Raw genomic sequence first — 24,757 nt, forward strand, 5'->3', positions numbered from 1 at the left:
TTTTGTCCGCTCATTTGCACTCATGCTAAGAAATATTGCATTGTACGTATTATCGATTTTGATGATTTTTAGTCATGCTTCATGTTTTAAATAAAAACATTATCTAAATGGAAGTTATTTAGGTAACTTGGTGATTTAGCTTTATTAATTAAGCTAATCATTGTATTCTTTTTTTTTTTTTTAATTTTTTTTTCAACGTTTATTTATTTTTGGGACAGAGAGAGACAGAGCATGAACGGGGAAGGGGCAGAGAGAGGGGGAGACACAGAATCGGAAACAGGCTCCAGGCTCCAAGCCATCAGCCCAGAGCCCGACGCGGGGCTCGAACTCCCGGACCGCGAGATCGTGACCGAAGTCGGACGCTCAACCGACTGCGCCACCCAGGCGCCCCGCTAATCATTGTATTCTTTACATCAATAGAAGTGCACTTTTTATACAAGTCGTATTCTGTTATAATGGAAGAATCTCAGAAATGATTCTTGATTTCTTGGCAGCTGTTGTATTATCTCTTGGAATTCCTGGAGAAAAACAGGGCTTGGGAGCTGAGGCTTTGATTCCATCTTCTTTCTAGTTCATTTGACGGCCTTTTCATGTAAAAGTTTCTTTATCACCAGTAGTGGTAATGAGCTTCTGATTAATGATTTAAACTTACATACCTCAAGCAATGTGTTTTGTGTTTCACATTTAAAAATCTAAATAAGACCATGAAGGGAATACCGTTATCTTCTCTCTTTTCCCAGTTAGAATACTGAAGCCCAGTGAGTTTAACTGCCCAAGTATTCAAGACAAAGTCCATGCTTTTAAGTATTCTATCCCGCTTCCCAGTTAGCCAGTGTGGGGGAGCACTGAATTGCAATATCTTACTGCAACACCATAAGCCAACCTGTGATAAATAGTTCGGATTTAGACTTGTTATCCCATTAAAAAACAGCATAATGCCAAACACCCCACGTTTTGTATACATTCTGTGAAGAAATACTCATTTTCTTTTTTTTTTTTAATTTTTTTTCAACGTTTTTATTTATTTTTGGGACAGAGAGAGACAGAGCATGAACGGGGGAGGGGCAGAGAGAGAGGGAGACACAGAATCGGAAACAGGCTCCAGGCTCCGAGCCATCAGCCCAGAGCCTGTCGCGGAGCTCGAACTCACGGACCGCGAGATCGTGACCTGGCTGAAGTCGGACGCTTAACCGACTGCGCCACCCAGGCACCCCTCATTTTCTTAATACAAACCATCTCTATTCAGCATTTGCTGTGTAACAGGTATTAAGTTTGATTATATAACACTGAAAAAATGTGCAAAAACAGTCCAAACAAAGTTTACATACAACTCTGGGTCTGATGTGAAGTGAGAGACAAATTACCAACTGAAAGATATGGTGGATCATATGATTCAAAGAAAAGCAGAGCAGATAAATGAAATGAAGTGTGGTAAATGGAAATGCTACTTAAAATACTAAAATCATGGGGCGCCTGGGTGGCTCAGTCGGTTGAGTGTCCGACTTCGGCTCGGGTCATGATGTCGTGGTCCGTGGGTTTGAGCCCCGCATCGGGCTCTGTGCTGACAGCTGGAGCCTGGAGCCTGCTTCTGATTCTGTGTCTCCCTCTCTCTCTGACCCTTCCCCGTTCATGCTCTGTCTCTCTCTGTCTCAAAAAATAAATAAACATTAAAAAAAAATACAGAAATCAGGTGAGACTTTTCCAGTGAGGTGACGTTTGAACAGAGGCTTGAAGAAGGTAAGCGGTTAAGGTAGGTGTGTTTCTGGAGTTAGAACTTTCTAGGAAAAGGGAAGAACAAATGCAAAGGTCCTGAGAAAGACATATGCATGGCATGTTGGAGAACATCAAAATTAGCATGATTTGATTAAAATGAGCCAAGGGGAGAGAAGGATACTAGTTAGTTACAGAGTTTGTGAGGACTAAATCCTGTTATAGTTTGTTGATATGAATTAGAGTTGTGTGATCTGACTTGCTTATGTAGAATTCCTATAGACACCGTGTTGTCAATGAATTCGGAATGGCAACGGTAGAGGATACCTATGAAGAAGCTAATCTGAAGAGGTGGTCATACAGGGCTTGGACCAGGGAGGTGGAGCTGACATCATTACAGAGATGTTCATTGAGATTTAGGAGAGGATCGACGGTGCATCCATCAATGGCTGCAGTGTGAGAATAAGAGGGGTCAAGGATGGCCCCCAGGATTTCAACCTTAGCAAGGTAAAAGGTATTGCCCTTGAGTGGAGTGAAGATGGAAGGATCTGGTTTGAGGGAGATCAGGAGGAATTTGGTTTTGGACATCCAATGGCGTCTCTTTTGGACATCCCAATGGAAATGAGGAGTAGAGTATGAGAGAAGTTAGGAGTATGGAATTCAGATGAGAGGGTCAGCTTGGAACTATAACTTTTGCAATTTTTAGATTATAAACAGGGTTTCCAGTCCTAGGACTAGTTGATAATATAAAGAGAGCGGGTACACATAGAGAAGAGTGGTTCTGGGCACTGACCTTTTGTCCCCCACGGTTGAGAGATTGGAGACAGGAGGACACATCAGCAGAGGACACTGAGAAGTTAGGCAGAAGGGAATTCCTAGATGATGTTGAACCTGGACACACAAGGAAGATTTTTACTTGCAATGAGGAGAGAATAATCAGTCGTGCCCAGTGTTGCTGCTAGTTCAGGTAAGACTCGTGGGAGAGTTGGCCATTGGCTTTAGGAATGTGGTTGTGGGCAGTGCTGTTTCAGGAGTGTGGTAGAGGTAGGAGACTGGTTAGAATAGGTTCGGGTGTGAATGAGGACAGACAAAGACCGAAGAGAGCATGGAGGGCTTGTGGGAAAGTGACAGGCAAGTGTGGAGGTCGCTGTAAATGACTCCCGAGGGATTTCCGTGGGCATAAAGACACGGAATGGGTGATGTAGGCTAACGGGTATGACAGGATAGAACTGGCAGGGCTAAGAGAGACAGCTGCTGGGCTGATACCTTCGAATAGATGAAAGCCGAGTAATTATACCATCACCTGGAATAACTTCACATGAAAATCATAAAAGACCGGAGAGTCCCCTATCACTTCTCGACAGTGTTTGCATCCTCGAAATTCAACACAGCAAATGTTTTGATTCATGTTACTCTCAATTTGAGTAACTTTTTGTTTTTCTTAATAAAAGATTAACATTGATTGTTGTTTTGTTTTGTTTTGTTTTGTTTTGTTTTGCTTGAACAATGAAAGCAAAGTTCTTTCTTTAACTTTGGACAGCCTACTTGTAATGCATGAAAAGTTTTTACCACTGTATGATTCAGTTGTACAAAGGGACATTTTTTTTTTTTCTTGATTAGTAATGTCATAGTTTGCATTAATCACATTGACCCATGTAATAGAAATTTAAACTTAGCTTTTATGCTTGACAAGATGCTAACACTACTGACTTTTAAATTAGCTGGTAGTAACTTTTAAAAAGTAGCAAAGCTTGGAATAAATTAAAGCAGAAACAAATCAGAAGAGAATTCCATTTCAGTATATGCTAATTCTTTACTGTAAAAGTATAGACTATTTCACAGAATGCGGTGCTCTCAAACTGAAACTCTCCCTTTATTTCATATTGAGATAGCTCAATAGACAGATAAGTAATACGTAGGTAGGTAGGGAGATAATAGGTAGATATATAGATGATAGATGATAGATTGTTAATAGATAGTCATTGGGTAGATAAGTAGATAGATAATAGGTAGGTAGGTAGGTAGGTAGATACATAGATAGATAGAAAGATAGGTAGATCAGTGAATCAGTACCGCACCACACATTCCTTTTTGGTCTACGTCATCTCTATTTTTCACCTGTTTCTTTTTTGCATATTTCTTCTGGCAACGGAAACTGTAACATATTACTCATTTTTATTCTGTGGTTTTTTTTGTTGTAATTTTTCTGTTATTCCCAGGTATATTGTGTGACTATTTTCCTTGAACTAGGAGATATACAAGGTGTACAGACCATATTTCACACAAAGACACTGCACATACCACTCCAGAGAAAAGGTAATGACTCTTGTGTTACTATTTAGACAATAGAACATGAAGCACTTAGCATAAAGTTGTATATCTAAGAGTGAAGATCAGAACTTCCTTGCCATGTGAGACATGGAAAGGAATGTGAGCATGGCCTTCTGTCTTCTTTGAAATTGGCATTTTCCTTGGTGATATTTTTTTCAGTACCGTTACCTTCTGGGAGATTATATTGGATGTGAAGGAAGGAGTCTATATTTTTTTAATGTTTATTTATATATTTTGAGAGAGAGTGAGAGAGTGTGTGTGGAGAAGGGAGAGAGAGAGAGAGAGAGAGAGAGAGAGAGAGAGAGAATCCCAAGCAGGCTCTGAGCTGTTAGCACAGAGCCTGACATGGAGCTTGAACCCACGAATCATGAGATCATAACCTGAGCTGAAACCAAGAGTCAGAAGCTTGACTGACTGAGCCACCCAGGCGTCCCAGAAGGAGTCTATACTTTGAAGTCAGCCTGGCTTTGGACAACGTCCTCATCATTTCTGACTACAGTTTCTGTTCTATAAAATGAGGATATTAGCACCTTTCTCAGAGGCTTTCATAGTGATTACACAGCCTGATCTACATAAACTAGTTTGCACAGAGAATGGCACATAGTAGGTCATTGGGTAATTTATTTGTTCTAATACAAATTATATTCTATTACACTTTGTTCCATCATTGAACAATTCTATTCAGTGCCTACTGTGTGCAAACACAGTTCTCAGTAGTGGGGACGCAGCAGATAGAAACAAAAAAAAAATCTCTTCTCATGAAGCTTATGTCTGGTTCTTTTTTCTTCGTATCATTTTGGATTTATCCTTCCATCTGTGATTATCGTCTCCAATCTCTTGTTTCTTTTGAAGTTTTAAAATTCTTTGCCAAACAGGTTTTACAGTGATTCATGGACGTCATTATGCCTTGGGGTGTGTAATAAATTCTGGAGGGACATGGAGGAACACGGCTCGCCAGTGGATTTAATACGCTCGGTCCTGCACCTCCTCTCACTGCTGAATGTGCTCCTCTCTTTGGCATTGGCCTATTTCAAGACTTCTGTCTCTGGCCCAGAGACACTCAGTGCATCATGTTTGGATCTGTCCGTGCCTGGAACACAGCTAGATACTATGGATATTCACGTTCATAAAATGCTTAGGCACCCCTGAAAGACACAGCATTATTTTCCTTGGTCTTATTTTCCATTCCACTTTGCTTTCCTTGTTATGTACTGGGCTCAGGACGAGGAGATCTTGTAAAGATTCTCTCTCCTCTTCAGGTTGATGGAAAAATCCCTCTTTTCACGTTTAAAAATCAGGCCTAATAGATCACATTTGTGTAGTTAATAGGCCACTCTCCAGTTTTCCTGGGAAATCTACGTTTCTCTTGAAACGTCTCAACAGGCTAAGTATTATGTATTAACATTTTAACCTGAAGACCACCTAACCCCGTAATTACTCCCACGAGCTCTTTCTGCAGGTAGCAATGTAAGTACAGTCCCGTTGAGAACGGGAGGATTTCATAGTTGTATTTCTTGAGGGTTTCATGCCCTTATTGCTCTCTGAAATTTCGTACCATCTGTGTTTTTATTGTTTCTTGGAATCTGAGCTACGGAACGTGAGTCATATGCTAGCCGTGTACACAGGCCTGACACAGAGGGTCTCAGTGGACACCACCTGTTGTAGGTACACAGCAATATTGCAGAGCTTTGCGGGCAGAGCCCCGGCGTGTTTTCCTTCACTATTGTTCTCTGTATTTATCTGCACCAACCACCTGGCGCTCTCCAGCCTTCACAAAAAGCCAGGGTGGGCCCCTCATCAGAACGAGTCTCCCTATTCCCTGAGAGAAATGAAGTAATGCCCTCTCACAGATGGTCCGCGGCGTGCACCTCAGTTGAATATCTAATTGTGACAAGTCTTCAAGGATTAGCTGGAAGTTGCTAGAATCAACTTAAATTGTCACACAAACCTATGTTCTAGAAGCACAGAGAAAAAGAAAAGAAAAAAAAAGATTATCTCAAGATGACATCGGCAACTGTTCTCTATTGAAAATGTGCACTTGGCAATAGGCAATTTGTTTCATCGCAACATGTCTAAACAGCTCAAATGTGTAAATTGCAATTGACGAATATTCTTGTTCCATTGCAAAAACATTAGTTTGCCTGCCTGTGCTTTCCTTAATGCTAGTGGCGGTGTTCAAGACTTTCATAAGTGCTTACTCTAAGAACATTTTAACTCCTAGAACGGTTTAATAAAATACATGGGGATTTACAAGGGCTGCTTTTTAAAGCAGACAAACACAAACTTACAGCTAAGACCTCAACAGTGTGGCATTTGATTTGAAAGTTCAAGGAAGTTTTTGTTTTACTGAATGATCTGTCAGCTATGCCATAATAATTAGAAATATCAACTCTTGGATTTGTGATGTAGGGGAAGAAAATGTTTTCCTGAACCCTCTTTGGGTCCCTGGCTGGGGCTGAGAATTAAACTGGAAAAGACAGACGAACAGGAGGAAAGCGTAAAGGTGTGTTTAATGTAAGTGGTAGTGACAGGGGATCTTCAGAAGGAAATGAAGATCTAAAGAAACGGGCCTGGGTATTTCTATGTGAGGTCTGATGAAGGGTGGATGGTAATGGAAAGATATGATACAGATCTAGGAGTATCGATGCAAGTGTGCCAGATGGGGAGAAACTCAGTCTGTTTGCTAGGATTCTTTTCAGTATCCCTTTGTCTTCAGAGATAAGGATGCTCCTGGAACAGACATGACACCCCTCATATGAAGGTTTTATGACCTGTTTCAAGAGAGAAGAGTCAGGGGAGAATACAGTGACCTTCCTCCCTCTGCCATTTTCTCACACTCCTTCACCCTAACACGGTCAGTATGCCCAGGTGCCATATTTTGGGGTAGTATGTCCTGAGCTCCATTTTGATATCTTCATTATCGTCATATAATTACTTGAGAAGCTTAACCTAACTTTTCTTTTAAAAGACTACCCTACTTACAACCATATTCAACCCAGCCTCAACTAAATTTTTCTGTTTTTTTTGTTTGTTTTTGGTTTTTCTGAAAGTGCAACATTTTTTATCGCCACTATCTCTAGCAACATTTTTTCTTGAACTTAATTTACATGCAAATATCTTTGAAATAAGAATTTTCACTCTAATTAGCGTTTTGGTAAGCTAACAACGATGAGATACAGAAATTTCACTCTGTAATATTCTTTATATGATTATGATTATGGATGCTTCTGATGGTATGTTGCAAGTCCCAAGTAGGTAAAATGGGATTCGAGATGACACTGGTTCTTGTTTTATGAGTAAGAAGATCGGTCAACTAACCCCAGCGAAAGCCTGCTCTCAGTGGTGTGAACATTGTGTTGGGACTAGTGTTAGGTTATATATATTTTGTTACCACTGCTTAACCTTCTGTTTTCTTTTAATCCCTGTCTCTTCCCTAGAATGATCCAATTGCTTACATGTTTCAGTTCTGTATTAGAGACTTCTCTTGTAATGCTTACATTTTGATTATAGAAAGCAGTTGTTTTTGACTGACCGGAATCCCTCCTTTATGGTTTTGGTAAGAGAACGCTGGTTTTAATTTGGAAAATTACTTCTTACCTCTTCTGAGTCCATTGGTTTCAAAACTTGGCTCTATAGTTTCAGACTTGGGTATATTACCAAGGTCATCCTGTTCCCTAATAACTGTGACTGTTTAATATGCCATAAACATGACTCAAGCTAGGAAAAATTAGAATTAATCTTAAGATTTTTACTGGAAATGCCTAGAAAGAAGTTTTTTCTTGGGGATAAAGGGTTTTGAGAGGAGGGCAGGGAGTTGGGGTGTAAGAGTTTGTAATGATCATCTTTGCACTATTGTGGGAAGCCATCTTGGAAACTAAGGCATCACAGAGGAGGCCAGAAAAACAGAGGCAAACTTCTAATGACATTGTTTGAGGCTTTGAATCTAAGTTCTCTTCCTTTGAATTCCTCTTTGCATCAATAGCCTCCCTGTATTTTATGAACTATTTTATTTTTTTTTAACGTTTATTTATTTTTGAGACAGAGAGAGATGGAGCATGAATGGGGGAGGGTCAGAGAGAGGGAGACACAGAATCCGAAACAAGCTCCGGGCTCTGAGCTGTCAGCACAGGGGCCTGATGCGGGGCTCGAACTCACGGACCGCGAGATCGTGACCTGAGCTGAAGTCGGCGCTCAACCGACTGAGCCACCCAGGCGCCCCTATGAACTATTTTAGCATTGGATGTCTACATGCAAACAGGCATGCTTGTTATTCTATCTTAGAATTCATGGATTTCAACTCAGATGCCCCCCTTCCTTCACCACTTCCATTCTGTCTCAGAAAGAGAACTTCTATTAACAAAGAGATAATAGATACATGAGAATTATGCTCATCAATTTTACCTAACTTTGCATTTTTCTGCCATCTAAACCCAGCATTCAATTCTAAACATCTTAAATTGTTTATGATGTTCACAGTCCTGATAAATAAACACAAAGGATGGATCATTGAATTCAGTAACTTCAAAGACAGAAAATGATCAAGAGTGCCAACATCATCAAATGCTGCTATTAAAACACAGGCCCAGGCAGCAGTCCGTGAATTGCATGGAGACTTCCACATTTACCCTGGGATCGGAGCTCATTTGAATAAGATACTTAGTAGCCACTTTGGCTCTTCTCATTATCTGAAGTGTTAACATGTTAGGTGAGGCACGGCGTGGTATGTGTGTGAGGAGGCTTTCCTTGACGTTATCCACGCACAAAGAAAGAGATGCTCATCTCATCTGTTTTAAAACAGTTTTTCAAAAAGCAATGGTACGTAGAACTTCAAAGAACTAGCAAGATAAACTCACAGAAAAATATGGTCAGTTATTTACTTTGGTGATTTATAAAGGATATTTTGAGAAAACAGATGAAGGTGCCCTTTCCTTGGTAGATTGTAGAGTATTGCTTACTGCTTCTCAAACTGTGATCAAAGTTTTCAAAACTTTGTAAGTATGTAGTCAGGAAACCTCCTGAAAGTAAACATGGGCAAGTAAACATGGAACATTCTTTAGTGAATACATGCTCCTCTTAAAGCTAAGTATCTGTTTTCCTAACTCCTGGGCTTGGTGTGAATTCACTGCCTTTCATCGCCCCACACACATGAGGCTCAGCCACCCTTGCCCCACGTGCCAAAGGAGGAGTATTTCCTTCTGAAGCACGAGCAGAGGAGAAGGAACTTATCCATCCCTGTGAGGTTGGTTTTGCTTGGGAATAGTAGTGAAAGGATCATTCTAGGATGTAGCTACACAGAGTCACCCATCACTTCAACGGATTCACCCCAAAATAATGTAAGTGTAGGACAGAGGAGACAAACCACACATAAACCTGGTCCCCCCTGGAGTAACCTTTAGGATTTACCAAAAAGTCGGTGGATATATTTTGTGTCACCGTGGTGTGTGTTATGGCTCCAATGTGAGTGTGCATCTTAGATAGTATGTTGTCTCTTCATTCATGGAGATAAAACAAAGTGTCCCATCAGGTGACACATGGTGTCTAATTCTGTTCGCAGTCATGGCCTTGATATTTTCTAAATGAAGTCCTGGAGAATGGGCTCATGTATGGTTAAGGAATTTATGCAAGTAACAAAAGCAAGTGTGAAAATGCATATTTTTTAGGATTTGTCTGTTTTGTGGAAGGCATTGATCTTTACTCTTCTACTTAACCATTTTCAGGATACTAATCCATATTAATTACTATTAAATGTTTCATTCATGTTTTGCAGATTGTGTTCTGCTCTACTGCTAAACTGACAGAAAATTTTAAAAACTCGGGTTTTGCAACCTGAAGAAAAATTCAGGTGTTTGTTTGAATTCATGTTTGAGTGCATTCGAACAGTTCTGGAAATGATTTGCTTTGAATATCACAGATCATGTTCCTCATTGTAAAGAAAATGATGGTAATATCCTTCAAATGCCTCCTTAAATTATCATATGAAGCGATAATTTTTCCCATTTGTCTATAAGGGTGCTGGTAAGCAGTAAGACAGGTGGAGAGAGAGTGAAGGAAGGAAGTAGGTCAGGGGTAGAAGGACGTGTAGAAGCCAGGCACTGTAAGAACCACCTCGGGGCACAGGTCGGAGACAGGAGAGCAGAGGAGGTCAGTGGGAGACCAGAAATGAGAGGGGAGAGGAAGCAAGACCCCGAGGAATAAAATCATGTGGAGAAACCATAGAATCAGGAAAGCCTCTGCTGAAGAGAAGACTTACTGGAATCTAATATTTACCAGATTAAAAAATTAAATAAATACATACTACTTTGCTGGTAAGAAGAGACGACTCAGAACTCAAGCCACAAGTTCAATGTCTAGGTTTTTGTTTGGATTTCCCTGGGAATAATCTCATTGAGGCTACTCTTCGATATGAATCAACTGAGTATTCTCATGGATCTGGTTGTGCTTCCTTTAAATAAAGGAGAAAAGTGCCTACAATTTAAGTATAGAGGAAAGGTCTACAATAATATATGAAGATACTCAAAATTGAGTGATTTGGCATATATACACACTAAGAAATGTTAATTTGAGAAACAATTACATCTAATGGGCTGTATAGTATATCATTTATAGCTTAATTTTTTTAATTAAGTTCATATCAAAAGCATATTCATGTTTTTATTTTTAATATATGTCTTCATCAATATTCCACTCAGCTAGTACGTTAGGGCTCCTTTGTAAGAAAAAGAAAACCAGCTCAAATAAGCTTAAGCAGTAATGAATATAGCACGGAGTTCTTCAGGTATGGCTATATCCAGGGACTCAAACGGACTTCTTTTTGGATGTCTTTGTGTGTGTGTGTGTGTGTGTGTGTGTGTGTGTGTGTGTGTGTGTCTGTGCGCGCACATGTGCACACGTGTGTCTATCTCCAATGATGTTAGACTTTTATTCTTAGTCAGGATGTGTCTACTCAGATAGATGTTAACCCTGCTGATGACCCAGTCCTTAAACTCATGACTGTATTTACTAAGGAAAGGAGGCCCTCTCTCCTCTGGCATCTATTACTAAACCTTCAAGGAATCATCCCATCCATGCATCCTATTTAGATTTCTTAGTTGTCGTTGGCGGTAGGTGTGATGGTTTGACTACTACAGAGAGGACAAAGGAAGTTGTTCCCAGGGAAAAGTCAATTAAAAAAAAAAAAAGAAAGAAGAAGGTTGCTAGGTTGGGGAAAAACAACAGGTGATATGTGCATCTCAGTTACTGATAGCCTGACATACACATAAGTTTCTAGTAGAATCAATTTCGGGGGCAGCTGGGTAACTGAGTTAAGTGTACGACTCTTAATTTTGGCTCAGGTCATTATCTCATGGTTAGTGAGATCTCTCTCTCTCTCTCTCTCTCTCTCTCTCTCTCTCTCTCACTGAAAGTAAAAAAATAAAGGTTTTTTTTTTAGATAAAATTTCATATTGCCCCCACCTAATATAACAGCTATCCCACTTCAACTGAAGTTACCTCTACCCAGAAGGACAGCATCCAAAGTTGTGCTTACACTTCTCATGTATCTCCCGTGTCATCTAGGAGACATCGCCATCATGTTTAGTAAGACTTACGGTAATTCTGTCGAATGTGAGTTGCTTATGAAGGCCAATACTTACCAAAGCATTCTTTGTCTTCCAACAACATAAAAAGAAGTCCTGCAATCAGGACCCTTCTCTGTATTTACCTATTTAAGGTAAATGACTTTGCTCATCTCCTATTATGTCCCCAACTCTATGTAAGGATGGGTGCTAGTAGGTTATAACGTAGCTTTTGTTCCAGCATTCACGCAGTTTATGTGATAGGAAGACTTAAGGTAACACTGAATTAGCATCTACCACATTCTGTTTTCCGCACTGTAGTAAATAAACGCTCCCATGCATTTATTATTATGGATATTAGCCATAATAACCCAATCAGGAGAGCACTGCATTGTCCTTATGAGCCAACATATATTGATATCTTTAGTTTGTTCTTATTAATCTTATGTAATCGGTTATCTAACTAACTTTACTGGTTTAAACTTAAAAGTATACATCTGGATCTTTATGTGTGGGGCTATGTTTAGATTGATTCGGAATCCATGCTTATGTTTAATGTGGTGTCAATAAAACTTGTAGTATCTTACCTTATTTATATTCTAAGATCATATATCTTGTTCTTTCCTGGTTTTCCCATTCATATTTCTTTTTCTGAAATGTGTCTGGGATTATAAGTAATTGTATTTTCCAATGATCTGACTTTGCACTAAGGTGTGAGTAACTAGTAGATATGACTGGAGCAGGAGCCATAAGCATTTTAGGAATGGAACATATTAATTCAAGTAAATTTATGCCGTATTTTATTTTGAATAAACTTAATTAATTCCAAGTAAATCCATATAATAGTAAGATGTGTTTTCAAGAAAAGAATTGTATTAATCATTTCCTATAGACTTGGCACCCCATGAGAGAATTAAACTAGCATCAACATTGCTTGCTACCTACAGAAAAGCTGAACAAACAAGTCATGTTACCTTAATATACTTCAATTATTTAAAAGATTCTAGCTTGAATCTGAGAAGAACATACATATGTGAATTGGCTATGTCATATTCCATACATATTAATAATAATCCAATCACTGGGTGAAAAGCAACACACCATTTTGTTACTTCCATCAATGCTTTTTTTTTCTTTATTTGAAAAAAAGCATTTTTAAAAGAACTGAATATCCGTATGGAATGCTTTCTTTGAATTGGAGTCTAAATCAAATTTGCCAACTATGACTTCTTAAAATTTGATAAATTGATAATAGTTCAATGATATGCTATATACTAGTGTCAAGATTTCTCACTTAGAATTTCTTTCTAGTGAAAATCTAATTCTGATTGCCACTAAAAAACTAAGATAAAATTCTCCTTAATTGAAGTTATTTGATGTATATCATAATAATGAGATATATTGTTTTTGTCTTCCAAAACTTAAAATGGATTTAATTTTAATTAAATGTTTTGCATCCTTGGTTCAAATTATATTTGGTTTGATGTGATCTTGTATATTTTTAATATATCTTGCAAGCCATGGAAAGGAAGAGTCCATCCATTCCTTGTCAAACAATAATTAACAAGAATAGCAATAATGCAGCTTTGGCCCAGTGTTTGTTCATCACACCATCTCAGTCCACTGGATTATCACTCTTAAACTGGAGTTTAATAAAGAGTTTGCAATTTCGGGGACACCTTAGTGGCTCAGTCAAGTCTCCAGCTTCGGCTCAGGTCATGATCCCACAGTTCATGGGTTCGAACTCCGCTTTGGGATCTTTTGGCAGCTCAGAGCCTGGAGCCTGCTTCAGATTCTGTGTCCCAACCCCAGCCCCCCTCTGCCCCTCCCCCACTTGTGCGCATGCGGGCGCACGCGCTCTCTCAAAAATGAACACTTAAAATTTTTTTTTTAAAAAGAATGCAATCTAAAGATTCTACTTGAATGAAGTTTGATGACGAGTTTTCTCCAAAACCACTAGTCCATTTTCAGGTCTGCCACTCTAGTTAGCAGGAAAGAGCTGGGTAGTAAACTTCTGGGATAACCAGATTCAAGGCAGTGAGCCAGCACCCCGTGGGGCCAAGGTCACATTTCTCTGCTCAGGGACATGCTACCAAGTGAGACCATTTTAGCCTCTTAGTCTGAAGTGTATCCGTTTATTGCTTCTTGCCTTTCAGAGAGCTTTTACAAATACTGTGACATTCCATCCTTAAAATAGCACAGTGGGAAGGAAAGACACATATTCTTAAATTGCGGTTAAAAAGAATTTGAAGACAGAAATTAAGTGACTTGGTAAGATCAAATAAGTCATTGGCATGAGAATATAATTTGAGTAACTTTTTAAAAAGAATCCACACCTTTTTATTAACCCATACCAACCAGCATCCTCTGGTGCTAGATGTATCTGTATGATATGTACTCTACATATTTAACATACATGATGGAGTATTTATATGTGGGGAACTCCTTCCTTATGTGTACCTCTACTAGGTGATAAATATTAGGCAGTCAGTATATGGCTGCGCAATTAAAAACTAACCATTGAGAATTACAAAGCTTGGTATGTTTATATGATGTATGTTTAAAGTTCTTCCTTCTTTGTCTCTCTACTCAGATGTCTCTGTTGCTAACTAATTTGAACCCAAATGGTGGGCTTATTCTGTACAAACCATTGACTTTCCCCCTGTTTTACTTGTTCAGACCGTTCACCATCCTTCCCGATACCTTGCCTTGTATGCTGTTGATTGCAGGAAAGGAAGGATGGACGAGTCTGAATGCATGTGAATCCCTCATGACTGCTGATAAACCAGCAGGACACCAGTGATTTCCTGTCGATTGGCTACATGACATTTTCACCGCTTACAAATCCTAAAGATACATTGACATTATCTTTTAGGAGCATATAAGACGTCAAAGAATGTAATAGAATTAGCCAGTTCAGTGTATTCGTTCAGGGATTTATATACTCTATACAGACAGTAAAGCAAAAAGGATTTGTATGACTCATGAGAAAGAACAGGTTCATTCCTTGAGATGTTCAAAATGGTATTAGCCCTACACACTTCTGCGACAGCTGTTAGTGTCTGTATTCCTGGCAATACAGATGTAGTTTGTGAAGCAAATTAAAAGTACTAGAAATGTACTTTAGTTTTTATTTATCAGGGCAAAATATTTTGAATAATAGTCTCAGAAGAAAACAAGCTTTTTCTAGGCATTGTTCATTTAGATTTGAAACAGGACCTTGAGACTTATTGGTACATGATATTATTTTCTTTATAGTACTAACTAGAAACATAGTGTTATATCCTCCCTAAAATATTTGGAAAGGCTTGTAAACAAAATGTTTTCTAAGTAAATTATTACTAAAATTATCATTTTTGAAAAGCTTTTGCTTATACCATGAGAGATGATAAAGATACTGAAGAGTTCTGAATATTTTCCTTCTTGCTTATCAAGAATGAGCATCGTTCACCTTTTAGATTTTGAAAATGAGCATTGTAAATATTATATCTAAATCTGCTTCCTTGCTACAATATAGAAAGCTCTAGAAAGGGATTGAAGAGACTGGTGTCAAGGCTGGACTTTGAAATTTGCTAAGGAACAGATGAGTTTAAACCATTGAATTCTCTTCGTCCGAGTTCTCTCTAACATAATGTTGCACAGAACTGGTTTTCAAGGTTTGAACTAGGTGCCATGGTGTTACACTGCAGATTTGCAAGCTCTCTTCTTGTGCTGGATTCCCTCATATATTTGAAAATATCAGGGTAGTAATGTCCGTTATATGTTTAACAGGTGCCATCTGTTCGTGCATATTTTATAAGCAATTTTAAAAGCACACCTGTTTGAGCAGCACCGAGAGATACCAGAACAATCACAGACTTAGAATCATATGAACCTCATTATGAATTCTGGCCTTCCTATCTAGCAGGAAATACATCAGCCATAACGTTAACCACTTTGAGCCTCAAGTTTAAAATTCTTTAGCATAGTAGGGATAATCCTCATCTGGCAAAGTTGTAAAGAATAAACAAACTACTGTGTGTTATGCCTACACGTAGAATACTTCCTATTCTGAATGATGCTTTGTAGTTAGATACATTACTTTCCCTAATGTAAATACATTTTAATATTAATATTCATAGTTTCAAAAGTTTCTAGCTTAGTATTTAATAGAGACCGTATGCCCAGTAAATGTTATTAACTCTCTTGCTATGATTTTAGTGCACTTTTAACCAATATTTGTTTATTATAAAGATATACATTTTTAATGTTTATTTACTTTTGAGAGAAGGAGAGACAGAGCACGAACAGGGAAGGGGCAGAGAGAGAGAGAGATACAGAATCAGAAGCAGGCTCCAGGCTCTGAGCCTGGCATTGACCGCAGAGCGGGTAATTCTAGGCAAGTATTAACTAGATAAAAAAAAAACCCACCAGTGAAATTGAGAAATTACTCAACTTTTATTGTTGGCAATGATGTTTGAGTTAAGAATTTTGAATTTTAAGTGTCATTCAGTTTGCTGCTGGCAGTTTTCAAACAATCTTTTCTTAAGTAAACCGACAAAAATTAGATAGTCCCGGTGATGAAATAATATAAGCCTGTAATACTATTTCAACTAAACAACTTTCCTTACATATTTGTATTTTATTCTGAATATAGTAGTATGCAATTTGCATTACATACAGAAAAATAAGTTTATTATTGATTTAAAGTAACATTAGAAAAATGGTAATTCATAACAAAGCATGCTTGAATTATCTCCAAAAATATTATTTTCAAATAAATTGAAGTGAAAATTTTTTTTTAAAAAATAATTAAAAAGGAAATAAGACTTTGGAGCACCTGGCTGACTCAGTCAGTAAAGTATATGACTCGATCTCAGGGTTGTAAGTTTGGGCCCCATATTGGGTGTAGAGATTACTTTAAAAAAATCTTTAAGGAAAACAAAACAAACAAAACTTGGAGATGGATTATGCAATGCAGTGAAGTACATTTTTCATTATTTGATTCATCATAGTGGAAATCAGTTCTTTATACACTCAACTCCCAAGTCTTGGCCCTAACTGACCGTATGCATTAAGGAGACGGTTTACTTCTGTTGGTTGACTGGAATGTTTACGGAGGAAAAGCAATGGCTATGGTGATTGGTTTTTTACCCTATCTTTAACTTCTTTTTGGATCCTGATTAATTTACCCAACTGTATTTTATTTTATTTTTTTTTTTAATTTTTTTTTCAACTTTTTTAATTTATTTTTGGGACAGAGAGAGACAGAGCAAGAACGGGGGAGGGGCAGAGAGAGAGGGAGACACAGAATTGGAAACAGGCTCCAGGCTCCGAGCCATCAGCCCAGAGCCCGACGCGGGGCTCGAACTCACGGACCGCGAGATCGTGACCTGGCTGAAGTCGGACGCTTAACCGACTGCGCCACCCAGGCGCCCCTACCCAACTGTATTTTAAATCACTCTCAAATAAAGGAAGACCAAAAAAAAAAAAAAAAGAGAGAGAGAGAGAGAGAGAGAGAGAGAGAGAGACAGAGGAAGGAAAGAACGGAGAGGATGGGCAGTGTATCTGTCTGGGTAGGAACCTTGATAATGGGGTAGTAATATTTATTGCTAATGAAAGCATTCCAAACACACACACACACACACACACACACACACACACACACACACACACCTCCCTTTAATGTGTGAGGAAATCAAGAAGTTAAAAAAAATAATAAGATGCTCAAACTAATTAATCAAGGCAGAGGCAAAACCAGGATTCAACCCAGGTCTGTGTTACTCCTGAGCCCATAGTCTTAACTCATTTCCTTAAGAAAAATCCCAGACATGCACCTAGGTTTTTAAACCTCAAACTCAGCCACCACACATTTAATTTTGTCAGTTACATTGACCTTTGTGATCTGTGCTTAAAGGTACAATAAAAGCGAATATTAAGCTGAAACACTTGGAGAGAAGTAACTGGCTGATGTCTGTTCACATTGAAGAAGAATGAATGGGGCCAATTTGAAGAGCCAATTTCAAAAAAAAAGCATCGCCATTAAAATGAAAAAGAGGAGATCTGGATTTTACAAAAGGAACTAAAATGCTAGTAAAATATTTTTTTTTAATTTTTTATTACGTTTATTTATTTTTGATAGAGAGAGACAGAGCACAAGTCAGAGAGGGGCAGAGAGAGAAAGAGACACAGAATCCGAAGCCGGCTGCAGGCTCTGAGCTGTCAGCACAGAGCCTGACGCGGGGCTCGAACTCACAAACCACGAGATCATGACCTGAGCCCAAGTCGGATGCTGAACTGACTGAGCCACCCAGGCGCCCCAGTAGTAAAATATTTCAAAAGTAAATTATCTTCCTGTAATCAGGGCAAGGAATAGAGTTTTGCTAATATGCTCCTTGGGGTGAAATTTTATCATCATTTAGGATCCAGGAATCAGTGTATTTAAAAGCAATGATCTGATCATGTATTTCTTCTTAGTTCTGAAAGTAACAGTTTCTCTCAATTATCATCATTAACCATGCGTGTCTATTGTTACAAAAATACTACATTTAACTTAAATGTCTCAAGCAAAAAGTTATTTGAGTAGTTACCTTTGCATATGGCGAGTAAGTTCGGCCTGGAATTAGAAGGTTGTTCACACTGGCTCGTCTAGCTGGACCGTGCTTCCTGGACCACTGTCAGGGGGATGTTAACTCTGTGATCTCAGTCAAGGTGCCCTTCCAGACATCAGCATTTGCTGAGCCCTTTTCACCTTTTGGAAAATAATGGGTACAGAATAGTTCCCTTAAGGTACAGTTCTTCAGGAAGAAACACAAACAGCACAGCATGGAGGGAGAGAGGGAATAGGAATAATCTACAAACAAACTCATGGCCAGGGGCCTGTGCCCAATGCACCCTCTCTGTCTAACCAGGAATACGTGCATTCAAAGGCATGAGGACAGCGTTTAAGAGCAAAGTGCTTCCTCTAATGAATGTTTCCCAATCCTGTTCTCAAAACATGCAAACACAGAAGATACTATTTGTTAGGGCACGCTGTGGAAAACGCTTAGAGGTGTCTACTACAGTGTTTTGGCAACCGAAGGACCCTCCCAAGCGCCGTCACGAATGTCACGAATGGTGTCAGCGTCCATCTGGAACCGTTCTTAGCACACCTTAGAATCAAGGAAACAAATCCTGAAAGGCCTGCTGATTTGTCTTTAATATACTTTTTGAAAACCATGTTTGCCTTTAAACATGCTTGCCTTTAAACTAAAATACCCTGGGGGTATATAGACTCTTGACCGTGATCCCCTAAAGCTTTATTAAAATAAATAAGTTTGGTGCAGACTAAGCAGGATTCTGGGGAGACCAAGGTGAGAGACAAGAGCAGTGACAGTCTTGCCCTTCATAAAGACTGCACGCGGGGTGAGGGAGGGTGGGTGGCCAAGGGTGCTGCAAAAATAAAACCCAACCTACCCCTGAGGACAGGTGTTATAAAGAGGGCCATATGGTTTCATTAGCATAAGAAGAGGGCTCATTCTCTTGTTTGAAAAATCAGATAAAGCTAATTTTTGCTAGCCATCCTATTAATTATGAGCCCTTTGTCTGGACTGGAGGAGAGTAGATAAGTCAACTATTAAACAAAATTTACCGTTGAGTGATTTTATCTTCCAAAATGGCACAGACTTCTTGGAAGAAAAGGGTTGTTCATGTAGTCTAGATTTACATTGCTCATTCTCTTGGTGGTTGTGTCTGGGAATTTAATGACCAGAACATTACCATGCCCCATGTTCTTTTCACCAAAAATGGAGTCCTCTGTGACATATTGAATTGTTTGGAGATTTTCTAGAAATGCGTGTCGAGGGTGGCATAATTAACTAAAATCTTCTATTTAATTCTATAATTTGTGATTATATTTCATTGCTGGGAATATTTCCCTCTATGTAGCTAAGAATCCCTAGGAACAAAAGTCTAAATAAAGAAGTTTAATGGATTCTTATGGAAAACAAGATAGATTGATTACTTGGTTAACTCATTTGTTCTGTAAATCTTTGGGTGCCTAAAATGTAGTTGGCATTTCACAAAACTTTGTGTAGGGAAGTGTGCAGATAGAGTTAGCATAGCAGGCTGGGACCATTACCCTTAGGAAGACCTGCTTACAAGGTTGAACCCTGGCTAGCACTTAGGAACTTGGGTTTCTTGAAAATCCCCATCATTATTAACTAATAAGCGTGGCATACATGAATTATTTGTACAAACAATGTGGTTTTGGCTAAACAACTGCTTCCCTTCTGAGAGTCTGGAGTTTTCATACATGCTGGGCAGTGAATATTAAGTGCCTAATGAGCTCCTTTGATGGACAGAACTCCACACATATTCTCACAACCCACTGCTGGAAGAATTAACTGCATCTCTGTGACTCCAAAGGGAAAGAGGTCTTGGAAGCTTGCACCTGGTTTCCTCTGAACTTTGATGTGCCTTTTCTCTCTGTTGATTTTGCTTTGTATCCTTTCACTGCAATAAATCATAGCTGTGAATATGCCAATATCCTGAGTTCTGTGAATCCTCGTAGTGAATCATCCAACCTGAGTGTGATCTTGGGGACCCATGGCACAGGAAACACACACACACACACATACACACACACACACACACAGATTGTGATCTCTAGGACTATATTTTTTTGGTACATGAGATACAGAAGCAAAATCTTTTAGATTAGTGGTTCTTAATTAATAGTGACTTTGCCTAAAAAGAGACATTTGGCACCGTCTGGAGACACTGCTGGTTATCACAGCTGGGGGAGGAGGAGTCATCCAGTGGGTAGAGAGAGGTTAGGGATGTTGTTGAACATCAGCATCAGCAGACAGGCCATCCACTACTACAAATAATTGTCTGGCAAAGAAAAAAAAAGTCAATAGTTCTTTCTTAAGAAATTCCATGTAAGAGTGCAAGATAGTATTCAATCTAATACCGAAAAAAAGAATGTGGAACATAAGTACAAAGGCAGAATGCACAAAGAAAAATTATTTAATCAGAACTGAAGTAGCTCCCACACCCAAAACTCCTTGGAATGCATATGGAAGTCCTGGATGCTGAAATGTTGGTATCCCTTCCAAATAGTCTATGTACCCACATGGTCCCCAGTGTCTAATGAATAGATTGTTTTAAATACAGAATATTTTTTTCAGTAGGAAAAGCACCAGAGAACCTCTCTTGCAAGATATAAATAACTCTTACATACTGTAAATGTAGAGGATGCAAACATTACACATGTATCTTATAGATAACAGGAAGTACATTTGGGACACAGAATTTCAGGTGCTTATGATCTCTGCTGTAATTCTGGCAGTGGTTCTGCAAACTATATTCCTAGTATTAACAATAAATGGACAATAAAATGATTACCTTATATGTTTCCCTCTTTAAATGAATTCTTACATTCTGTAGAAATAATATAAATGATAATGGCAGGGCTATGGGTTTAATAAATAAATAAATAAATGAGAGTCTTTTAAACTTTGTACCCACAAATGGAGGCTATTCTCAATATACTGGTGTGGTGAGTTTAGGGGGAAAAGACAATGAGATAAGCCTTCAGGGACTTCCAGTTCAATAAAAACTTGGTCTTCATTCGGCAGGTGGATAGTAGGCAAATTGTTGTAGGAGGGAATAGGAATGCATAGGTTCAGCCACGGTTGTTTCCAAGTAGAAGTTGATACATAACATAGATGGACATTTTGGAAGAGAATAAATCAGAGATCTTCTGGGCAATGAAATTGTACCAAATTAACCTTGGGATCCATCTAGGACATGTGAGAGCAATATTATGTAAATGTGGATTTTTGGTGATAGTTCAGGGTAAATAAAGCATTTTCAAGTCAGAAACAGTCATATTACAGAGATCCTACTTACTGATTGTATGGCATTAGGTAACTTATTTATCTTTTTTATATGTTTATATGAGAGAACAAGCAGGGGAGGGAAAGAAAGAGAGGGAGAGAGAGAATGCCAAGCAGGCTCTGCACTGTCAGCACAGAGCGTGATGTGGGGCTCAATCCCCTGAACCTTGAGATCATAACCTGAGCCAAAACCAGGACTTGGACACTTAACTGACAGAGCCACCCAGATACCCAGTAAGTTATTTATCTTTATTGAGTCTTCTTATCTTGTAAATTTGTGATGTGATTGTGAGGGCTAGATAAGGCATCTTGAGGTGCAGCTTAAAGTAAGTGCTTAATTTCATATTTCGCTGTTATGTTCTTGTAGTGACTTGTTCCTCCCATGTGATGCACCACAATGAACGGAAGCATGAATACACTCTCCACTTCCTGGTAAACTTAGATCATTTGTGTTGGTGGACACATGGGGGGGTGGGGTGGGCACATGGGATACAATGACCTATGGACAACAGAAGCTGACAAAGCAGAGAGACATGTGCGGCCACCCCCATCACTCTTGCAGGAAGGCTCTTCACCTGGAATAAGCGATGCCTCCAAACGGTCAAAAGTAGGAATGAGACACTTGGCCCTAGAATCACTGTTCTCAGTGGTTAAGCAGCACATTCCTCTCCATGGCTGCACATTAAGGGCTCCATGAAATACAGCTAGAATTAGCTGTTCTTTCATGTGGTATAGAGTTCAGGAGTTTACTGTTTGGGGTAAAAGTGCTGAAAGACCACTTTAAAGCCAAAAATATCAAAGAATCTAAAACTTGGCGGCTTGGGGCATATTTTGAATTGATAAAAAGTAAGTGACAACATGATAGCGAAAAGTTTAAAGAGGAAGATTTAGTCAATTTGGAGGTATTTCTCTCACTGTCCAGAGACAAGGATATTCTGACTACAATTCCTATCAATTCTATGCCTATTACCCTAAATTCATGCTAGACTACTACAGCTCCGAGAAAATATCCCATAAATATGTCTTTGTTTCTATAATTTCTGGCTCAGTCAACAATATTGTAACTAGTGATTAGACTTTCTAGACATTTAGAGGCTATTAAATGAAACATGCTTATTAAAGAAACGTGCTGTCCGATATCCAGGCCTTCACTGCACAATGATGTTGCTTGTGTATATTAACCAGTTTCTAAGCCAGTGAGTTCTGTTCATGCCCCATCCACACTTTCCTAACCATAATCAATGTTATATTAGCTGATAAAAACCAAACCAAAACAAAACAACAACATCAAGAACAACAACAACAACAACAACAACAATAAGAACAAAACAGTTTCTAGACCTGCCTGCATTGTGAAAACCCCGCAAGGTAATAGCACCAGTCTGATTTCAAGTTCAGAACCACATTTGGTATGTTGTGAAAGCAACCCTTGCAGCCATCATTCATCAGTAGACACAAGCCTACTTAACCGAGGACCCTGCCCTTATGAGAGACGTTATACAGTGGTTTATTCTTTTTGTCTGTTCTGTGCAACACTTGTGCTTAGATCACTTTCTTTCCTATTTACATTCCTTTCACTGTGTATGTAAAGGATTAGTTTCTGTTTTACCTTTCCGTGAATAGTGTTTCCTATGGTTACGGACAATCAGCAAGCTAATTTCATCTGAGCTCCAATCACAGGCAATTTATAAAATCTTAGAAGAACACAGGTAGGTAGTCAGTAGTAATCAACTTAGCTTTGGTGGGACAATTTATTTTTATGTCGTCTGCCTGTCATAAGCCTGGTGAGTTGATTTGAATCATCGAGGTATGATGGCTTTTGAAAGACTTTTGATTTTTCCCCTTCTCATGAAGTACTTATTAACAAAATGGTGGGAAAAGCCTGTATTCAAAAATTAACATAATTTCATATCATGAAGGAAATTTTACTTATGAAATACAGTTAGTGATGGAATTATTATTATTATTAATTTTTAGGAAGAGGGGCCTTTGCAGTTTGTGGGTAACATTATAAAAGAGACATTTGTAAGAAAAGACAACATGTTTCTAGGGAAATGTGTAGGATTGTCCTCTCCTATTTCCTCCTTAGAGGAGTGGTGTGTATTTACCTGGATTGCTGCTTAGACTTCCCACAAATTTGCTACTCAGAACTCTATTTATTATAATATACTATCGGAGTAATAATTATTCCCAGAGAAGGAGGTGTGCATCTTTTTGGAATCCTTGCCATTTCCTCTAATATCTAAATTCTGACTTTGATAACATTTTATAGCTACCTCCCATATCCTCTCTGTTTTCTATGTCTTTCTTAATTCACAGCATACATTTCTGTAATATTTTGGTTTTCTATTTGAGTGTCTAACAGATGAAAAGGCAAAGACGCTTTATGATAGTCACATGCTGCAGTCAAATAATATGTTAACTTTGATCATTTATGGCAGCTGCCTCCAGTTCCAGCATGTAAGGATTTTCCCCCTAAAAAAATGTGTTTTCTCTTGTGACTTGGTTTACTTTTGTGCACTGGTTCTTTCTGTTTAACAAATTATCCCAAATCTTAGTCAGTGAGGCAACAACCCTTTACTGTCTCACAGTCTCTGTAGGTCAGAAGTCCAGGCAGTGCTTCACGGGGCTCTCTGGGTCTGAACACCTCACGAAGCTCAGGGAAGGTGTCAGTGGGGCCACAGTGGTCTGGGGGCTCCCCTGAGGGTGAGTGGACGCACTTCCATTCCTTACTCAAGAGGTCGCTGGCAGGATTGTTTCTCCTGGGCTCTTGGATGAGGGGTCCTCAGTCCCTTCCTTACTGGCTATTGGCCAGGGGCTTCCCTCACTGTCATTACATGGATCTTTTCCATGAAGCAGGTCACACCAGAGACAGCAAGTTAGAAGCCAAGACCCTGTGAGCAAGAAAAGCATCACAGTGTTCTGGTATTTGATCTCAGAAGCCATTAATCTCAAGCATGATTAATCTCAAACCCTCTGTCATGGGGAGTGGAAAGGATATGAACATCAGGAGAGGAGCATCACTGAGAGCCCTTTCAGAAATTGCCTGCCCGTGTGCGTGTGTGTGTGGTGTTTTATGAAAATAAAACGCTTCTTTTAAAACAATCTGATTTTACTTTATCTTTATTTCTCAAATATTTTAGAATGTAACCCATCATCCTCATGATGAAGAGAAATTTCAGGACACATTATGCCACCTCCAGTGTGTAGGAACGCACACAAAGCACAGCATGTGTTACGTTACGACATGACTTTTGCCTCTATCTTACGTTGGAAAGGATATGTTCGTGTCTCCCTCTCCTT

At 39.0% G+C, this 24,757-nt stretch overlaps 1 protein-coding gene and 1 long non-coding RNA gene across 8 annotated transcripts in view; one reads left to right on the forward strand and one right to left on the reverse strand.

Moving 5' to 3' along the window:
- Nucleotides 1-24,757, forward strand: part of PCDH15 (protocadherin related 15) — a 1,549,353-nt gene that overhangs the window by 659,639 nt on the left and 864,957 nt on the right. The gene's annotated exons all lie outside the window — the stretch shown is intronic.
- LOC123380974 overlaps nt 4,646-24,757 on the reverse strand; it is a 39,233-nt gene continuing 19,121 nt past the window's right edge. Inside the window, exons 3-4 of one of the 2 annotated variants that reach the window (XR_006587467.1) lie at nt 18,164-20,447; nt 4,646-5,996 (exon numbers count right to left, since the gene is read on the reverse strand). This is a non-coding gene — a long non-coding RNA (uncharacterized LOC123380974). The remainder of the gene's footprint in view (nt 5,997-18,163; nt 20,448-24,757) is intronic. The other variant, XR_006587466.1, reaches the window with a different exon arrangement.

Source organism: Felis catus, chromosome D2 (assembly GCF_018350175.1).
Source record: "Felis catus isolate Fca126 chromosome D2, F.catus_Fca126_mat1.0, whole genome shotgun sequence".
Lineage (NCBI taxonomy): Eukaryota > Metazoa > Chordata > Mammalia > Carnivora > Felidae > Felis > Felis catus.